Below are 7883 nucleotides of genomic sequence, written 5' to 3' on the forward strand. Positions count from 1 at the left end.
GGATGTCGCGGACTTTTGGTTGACCTTCTCAACAGGGCGGCGAAAAGGGCGGGGAAGTGGAGGACCGGGGTGGGTGTCACTGGACTGCCTGCATGGAATACCGACCCCGGCGCGGCCCCGGTGGTATTTTCTGTGACGTTTCAAGTGTACCCGACACATGCTGTGGTCTCAGCGGCGCCGCGGGCGGGCGTATTTCGGCGGGTTTGTGACAGGCATGTGGGGAAACGCCTCGCTGTGCCGGGGTCCTCTGACAGCCGCTTTCCCGCCCTGAGGGAGCCGAGCCGGGCCGAATAGTTCCGAAGAGCCGAAGAGCCGAGTGTGGGCGAAAACAGCCGAGTTTCCCCGAAGAGCCGAGTGTAGCCGAAAACAGCCGAGTTTCACCGAAGAGCCGAGTGTGGCCGAAAATAGCCGACTTGAGACGAAGAGCCGAGTGTGGCCGAACACAGCCGACTTGAGCCGAAGAGCCGAGTGTAGCCGAACACAGCCGACTTGAGACGAAGAGCCGAGTGTGGCCGAACACAGCCGACTTGAGCCGAAGAGCCGAGTGTAGCCGAACACAGCCGACTTGAGACGAAGAGCCGATGATAGCCGAGTGTAACCGATAGCCGACTGTAGCCGACATTGGCCGCATTTAGACAAAGAGCCGAATATGACCGACTTTAGCCCAACCGGGCCGAGTTCAGCCGAAGAGCCGGAAAAGCCGAATTTAGACGAAAAGCCGAACCGAAACGATTTTAGACCTAAGCCGAACCAAGCCTAATTTAGCCGAGTTTATTTAAACAGAACCGAACGACGCCGCAGCACTCTGCCTGCAGAGCGCCGGTGCAGACGGCAGGGGGCGGTGTATAAAGCGAGTATAAAATATCAACTGTATATAAGAAGGAATAAAAAGCTCTGTGTCATGTGCAGCAGTAGAAAATTTCAGGCTCCCAGGGAATAAATAGTTTTCTTTCAATCATTATAGTTTTGGGGTTTTTTTTACTCCCAGGTAGCCTGAAAGTTACTACTGCTGCTTTTTGATTCTAAAGCTAGGAAGGAAAACCAAGATTACAAATACAAGAAAAAGAAAGGGAAAGGGAAAGGGAAGGGGAAAAAAAGGAAAGGAAAGGAAAGAAAGCAGGAGAGCAGAAGGGAAGGGAAAGGGGTGAAAAACAGCGTTAAAAAAAGAAAAAGAGTTGGAGGGGAAAAGAGAGGGCATTCGGGAGGAGCGGTCCTGCCTCAGGTCCTTCCCCGCCCTGGGGCGAAGGACCCGTTTGATGCCCGGGAGGGACTGCAGCTCCCGGTGGCGGGGGACGGAGCCGTGGCTGTCAGCCCGAGACTACAACTCCCGGCAGGCCCTGCTGCCGGCGCGGCGTGTGCCGCAACGGCCGACGCTGCCCGGGATTGTTCTCTAAATCGGCAGTAAATACAGCTGAGTAAAATTAGCTTGGTTTTCTTCCTTCTTTTTTAACTGAATTGTTTTTATTAAAAATACTATTTGAATATGTAGAAAAAGTGGGGATGTCCTGTACTATATCCTAGCTTTTCTTGTTTATAGGGTGCTCAGAAAACATGCGTCCCTTAGAGTCCCTCAGAAAGGTTCTCAGTGCGATCTCTACCAAGGTATGTATTTACTAATAAGTGATCCCTTTAGATATTTGCCTGTGTACCTTTTCCTGTAATTCAGAGCTTGCGTTCTGTGGGTTTTATGATAAACCTGTAAAATATGTAAGAATGCTTTTGCAAGTCTGAATCGTTGAAGGCAGCAGTAAGTGGATTTAGAGCCTGTTCTTGACCAGACAACGGGAAAAAGTGTGACTTTGATGCTGAACTTGTTTTTTTCATTTTTCATTTGACTTGTCTGGAATGATTTAGGAATAGAGAGAGCTAGAAAAAGAGAGAAATAGAATTGATTATGGAGCACTCCTCAAATGCTCACCACGATTCAGTGTAGAGCCGAAGTGAAGGGTGATGGAACAGAGCTCTGTGCTTTAGAAGGAAATAAATTTAAACCTGACCTCCGCACAGAGTCTCACTAACTTCTTTTGTTTTAAAATACAAAATATTATTAGGAAGTGTTGGAAGTTAGTGTTTTGGGAAAGAAACGGCAGTTCCACAGAACATTCCATTTAACAGAGGCTCTGGGAACGATTCATGTTGTAACTGCTGTCACTGCAATCAGTTGGTGGTTCAGCCTTGAAATGTGCACTTGCCCTTCTATAAAGCACTGTTTTGTTTGCCTTTCAGTGCTATGAGTCTTGATAAATTGGAGAAGAGCCCAAGAGAAATTTTTCATCCCTTGATATAAAAGGTAGGAAGTGACTTTTTTTGGTTTGGTTCTTTTTCTTTATTATTTCCTGGAAATAAAAGTAATTAAGTATAGGTACTACTGGTTTGTTTCTTCCAGTAGCAGATGATAACAATAGCAGTAGTAATAGTAAAAATAATAATAGAAATAATAATAATAGCAATGTAATACTACTTAAACTGTCTTTATCCATTGAACTGGCCATTTCAAATCAAAACTTCTAAACACAAATCAAACCATCATCCTCGTAGAATCTTTCACAGCAGTGGGCTATAGATCCTGGTTTTGTTGACAGGATTTATTGGTTCTGGAATAGCAAGAGGGAAGTACAAGCCTAACTACTTCTAGCTCACAGACCCATCCAGTGAATACTGCTTTGTGTTTTGGTGGGCTTGTGATGACTTTGAAATCAATTGCTCATTCCAGTAAAAAAAATTAATGTTTTTTTGAACCTGACAGCAGAAATAACTTTAGGCACCAACTTAATAATAACAGATCACCAATTTAAGTTCATAATTTTATGCTGTACTATCAAAGTTTAAAGGTAAATTTTTACTTATTAGGAGATGGTATAAAGTGTATGTTCCAATGTGTTGGATGTATGCAAAGGTACATACGTACCCGAAAGTCCTTAGAGGAAACAAATTTTTACGTCTGCTGTTTGATTGTTTATCATACAATATTTGGTTTTATTTCCCAGGGATCGGTGAATTTTAACTTTGGAGTCCTCTGTGCTAAGGATGCTCAGCCTACAGATGATGAAATGTTCAGTAATGGTGAGTTTTTCACCTTCTCTTTAATTGCTATGCTGATCTGAATAAGAAAAAAAACAAAAGCAAGAGAAAAAAAAAGGATGGTTTATTATTTTTTACGCTGTTATGTTTGTTTCCTCAGTATTTGCTGCAGCTCTGCGAACCCAAGCTTTGGGTTCCTTCTGTCCCACTGGGAGTTGCCCAGTTTGGTTGCATCTGGTGAAATTCACCCTGAGACCTTACAGAGCTAGCTCAAACTACGTGAGAGCCATTTGCAGTTCTCTCCAGACACCTGGAGAATGGGTGATGTTTCTGAGGGTCTGGCAAGTATACTTGTATCAAAACTCAGTCTGTGAAATTTCTGGGGAAAACCCTTCTGTGTCCTGAAGGGTTCAAACTCTGGTGAGGATCCAGTTATCAGGTGCTCACCTGGATGGTTCCAGCTCTTAAAGTGAACACTTGTACTCTTACCCTGTAGTTTACATCTATTGTATTTTTGTTATTTTGCAAGATTTTACGGCTTTGCAAAATATTGTGCGTTTCACTCTTTGGAACCTCTCAGATGGTTCTTTGGTGCAGCACCACCTCATGGGACACTTGGCTGCCGTCCTGAAGGGGTTGGTCGCTAGAATTGTAAATCCTGGAGAGTTTGTAAGTCTTCTGTCCCCAGGGAGGTACCATGCTTTGTTTACTTTTGTTCTGTTTGTTAGGCGCTGCTTCTCATTGGAAGTATGAATTTCAAACTACCCTGTTCTTATTTTAACTGTTTTCCTGGTTCTCTCCCTACGGCAGGGAAAGACTCTCGTATCCTTGTCGTCGGGCTCGGTGCTGTCCAAGAAGATGCAGAGACTAAAAAAATCATAAGAAGCAAAATATGACTGCAGGGAAAACAAGCTGGAGAGAACAAAAGGTGATATTGTTATCCTTACCCTGTATTAGAAACATCCGCTGTGCTTTGATGCTGGCAGCTGCCAGGGGCTTGTTAGCTCTTTGTAGGCAGGTGTAGGTGTTCACTTGTAGGTTTTTTCTCTGGACAAGGCAATTCAAACTTTGCTAAGCTTATATTTGCAAATTACTCTCTAGCACAGTCCAGCATGACATTTTTGAATGTTGTAAAAATACCATGTTACTTGGAAATTGCTAATGATGAGAAGCTTTAGGGAAAAATAAGATGTCAGGGTTGGGAGATGTGAGAAGAATTTTGAGGGGATGTTAGACTGAAATAAAGCACACTTGAAGCTGGACTGGCACGCTGGCAGATCCCCTATTAAACAGTAGCGCTGAGATTAGCCTGGGGGTTGCCCATTGTTTCTGTAGAAATAAATGTTTTCTGGTCTTCAGAGGTAAGCTGCTTTGAAAAGCTGGAAGGCACAGCATAGTGACAATCCGTGTGCTTCGCATTAAAAATAGATTTCAGAAGGGTCCTAGGCTTTTGTCTTTTCCTAGAAGTCGATGTAATCCTATTGAGGAGTTTTTAATTCTGTGCTGCCATGTCATCGATCAGGGCCCTGTCGTACTAATCATCATACAGATGCAAAACAAAAAATCAGACCCTGTCCCGACCACTTAGAGCCCAGAACACGATTTCCTCAGGCTGCCATTTGTGTGCCATCGGTACTCACCATGGAAGCGAGCTGGGGATTGTTGCACCCGTTGGGAACAAACCGCTTCTCGTCACACAGAAATGGAATTGGGACGACGCCTCAGCCAGCCTCTCTCTCCTGAATCTGCAGCAGAGCAGTTCCAGTCCATGCGGGCAATCCAGTTCCTGACGATCTGAGCGCACGGAGCAGCGCTCAGCTGCTGTGGGGGGCTCAGGGAGGGCAGAGTGTGCATTGTCATCTTCCTGAACCTACAGACGCGAATCAAAGTGAGAAGCCACAGGGTGGAAATCAGTCGCATATATGCTAAATAAAACTTGCAGGTTTTTTTTAAGAATTGTTTTTGCTTGTTCTTTGTTGTGCTTCTGTGCTTAGAAAACCTCCCTTTACAATCAGTTCAATTCATCAATTGAACCTTTGTTTGCAGACTCTCACTGAGCAGAATTTGTTGCAGACTCAGTGCACGCTGTGCAGGCCTCCCGGGAGTGTGAGGAGCTCATGTGTGCTACTTTTTGCTTTAGGACGCTCTGAGGTATTTATTCCTTTTGGGATACATGATGAGAATTCCCAAGAGAGGTAGTTATAAGGTATGACATCGGGAAAAAGCCTGTGTGGTTGGAATGTTGTTGCTGTCAAAAGTTAATTTTTTCTTAGCCAGTAGTTAGCTTTTTGCTTTATTTTTGTGGTATCAATATTTTATTGTTTAAAAAATTCCTTCAAAATAACTTCAGTGGTCGCCCACCAGTACCTTGTTCAGATTTGCCTATTTGCTTGTAGCTGAAATGTTCACATCTTGTTTATCATTCTATTTAAGAAACTGCTGCCCAGCCAACTAATAACTGAATATCCATCTGTCTAGGACACGGGGAGAGGATTTAGGTAATGTCTTTATTTCCAGAAAAAAGTTCCAGTGTAGTTTCTAAATAGAGGAGAAGGGGGTGAAGACTCGGGGCTCTGATGCCGTTGGGGCACCCCAAGGTCCCCAGGAGAGGGGGCCCCACTGCGGTGCAGGAGCAGGTGTGTTCTCATGTAATATTGAACAAATTATAAATATAAATATGAAAATTATAAACATGAAAATATTTTTAAAATACTTAAATAAAGCGGGTTTTCTTTATTGGTCAATAGGCAGTGTTTTGATTGTAAAAATTATAAATGCAAATAATATAAAGGTAGAAATCTAAGTTTAGAAATATATAATAAATACATACAGATAAATATAAAAATTTAAAATATCAGAAAAAATTAGTTGTAGCAGTAGATATTATACATAATTTAAATAATGATTTAAATCTATTTTAAAATTTTATATATATAATATATCATTATTAATGTAATACATCCAAAGAAACGATAAATTAAAATATGAATGTATAATTATACAAAGTATAAATAAAAAATATTTCAGTATCCTTTAAAAGAAGGGTTTTTTTATTTATTTGGTTAGAGACGGGGTTTTTATTTGGAATAATGGAAGTATTATAGAAGTATAAAATTAAATATAGAAATATACAGTCAATATAGAAAGATATTTGTAAAAACACGAGCGAACGACGCCTCCTTCGGCCGAACCAAGGCGAGACCGGCGGAACCTGACGGCCTCGAGCGAACCGAGGCCAGGCTTGCGAGGCTGCCTGAACCGAGCCGAGCTCAGCCGAACCGAGCCCGCTGCTCTCGTGCGCGCTAATTAGCGCGAGTGCGGTCACTGCCCAATGAGCTCCTGTGCCACGCCGCGCTCCCGATCGTGTCCGTGCGATGGCCGGGCCGCCCGCGGGACGCGGCAGCAGGAGAGCCCCGAGCCGGGCGAGTTTAACGTGAGGCGGCGCCGCTTGCCCGCCGTCAGGGAGCCGAGCCGAGGCGAGCTCAGCCGAACGCGGAGAGAGCGGCTCCGAGTTGGGCCGAAGCGAGCCGAGCCGCGCCGAGGGCAGAGAGCGGCTCCGAGTTCGGCCGAAGAGAGCCGAGGCGCGCCGAGCGCACTGATCGGCTCCGAGTTCGGCCGAGGCGAGCCGGGCCGCGCAGAGAGTGGCTCCGAGTTCGACCGAAGCGAGCCGAGCCGCGCCGAGCGCAGAGAGCGGCTCCGAGTTCGGCCGAAGCGAGCCGAGCCGCGCCGGGCGCACAGAGAGGCTCCGAGTTCGGCCGAAGCGAGCCGAGCCGCGCCGAGCGCAGAGAGCGGCTCCGAGTTCGGCCGAAGCGAGCCGAGCCGCGCCGGGCGCACTGATCGGCTCCGAGTTCGGCCGAAGCGAGCCGAGCCGCGCCGGGCGCACTGATCGGCTCCGAGTTCGGCCGAAGCGAGCCGAGCCGCGCCGGGCGCAGAGAGCGGCACCGAGTTCGGCCGAAGCGAGCCGAGCCGCGCCGGGCGCACAGAGAGCGGCTCCGAGTTCGGCCGAAGCGAGCCGAGCCGCGCCGAGCGCAGAGAGCGGCTCCGAGTTCGGCCGAAGCGAGCCGAGCCGCGCCGGGCGCAGAGAGCGGCTCCGAGTTCGGCCAAAGAGAGCCGAGCCGCGCCGAGCGCAGAGAGCGGCTCCGAGTTCGGCCGAAGCGAGCCGAGGCGCGCCGGGCGCACAGAGAGGCTCCGAGTTCGGCCGAAGAGCGCCGAGGCGCGCCGAGCGCAGAGAGCGGCTCCGAGTTCGACCGAAGCGAGCCGAGCCGCGCCGGGCGCACTGATCGGCTCCGAGTTCGGCCGAAGCGAGCCGAGGCGCGCCGGGCGCACTGATCGGCTCCGAGTTCGGCCGAAGCGAGCCGAGGCGCGCCGAGCGCAGAGAGCGGCTCCGAGTTCGGCCGAAGCGAGGCGATCCGTGCTGAAGGGTCGAGTCCAGCCGAATGCAGATGACAATGGCCGAGTTTAGCCGATTAGAGCCGAGTTTAGCCGAGCAGCTGTGAGCCTTGCACGCTTGAGGTGAGCGTGCATCGTTGCCGGCCTGGGATTGAGTGAAATGCACTAAGGAAACCAGCTCTGGGGAGGGAGGCAGGGAAATCCTCTCTTAACGTTTACCAATTCGTCCGTCAAACTCATCACGGCAGGACAGAGTGAAGACTGAAAGTGTAAGAAGATGTGGAGGGAAACAGAGAATCTGGCAGGAGCATCGAACGCACAAGTGCACGAATTTTGCTTTTTGCTTGGATGTAAACTCAGAAGTTGTAAGGAATTTGGGAAGGAGAAGGGACATTTCAGAAGGAGAAGAAGTTGTTGTTGGAGTCCTGGCAAAAGCTTAAAAAAAAAAAAAAAAAGTGGTTTCTTTTTTCTTC

General features: G+C 47.5%; 1 long non-coding RNA gene across 1 annotated transcript; it reads left to right on the forward strand.

Annotated features, from left to right (window-relative positions):
• Positions 1-1537: 1537 nt before the first annotated feature.
• LOC131568306 (uncharacterized) lies at positions 1538-3947 on the forward strand. The gene is made up of 3 exons (XR_009275718.1): positions 1538-1602; positions 2227-2290; positions 2988-3947. It is a non-coding gene; the product is annotated as an uncharacterized LOC131568306 (long non-coding RNA).
• The last annotated feature ends 3936 nt before the right edge of the window (positions 3948-7883 follow it).

Source organism: Ammospiza caudacuta, chromosome 26 (genome assembly GCF_027887145.1).
Source record: "Ammospiza caudacuta isolate bAmmCau1 chromosome 26, bAmmCau1.pri, whole genome shotgun sequence".
Lineage (NCBI taxonomy): Eukaryota > Metazoa > Chordata > Aves > Passeriformes > Passerellidae > Ammospiza > Ammospiza caudacuta.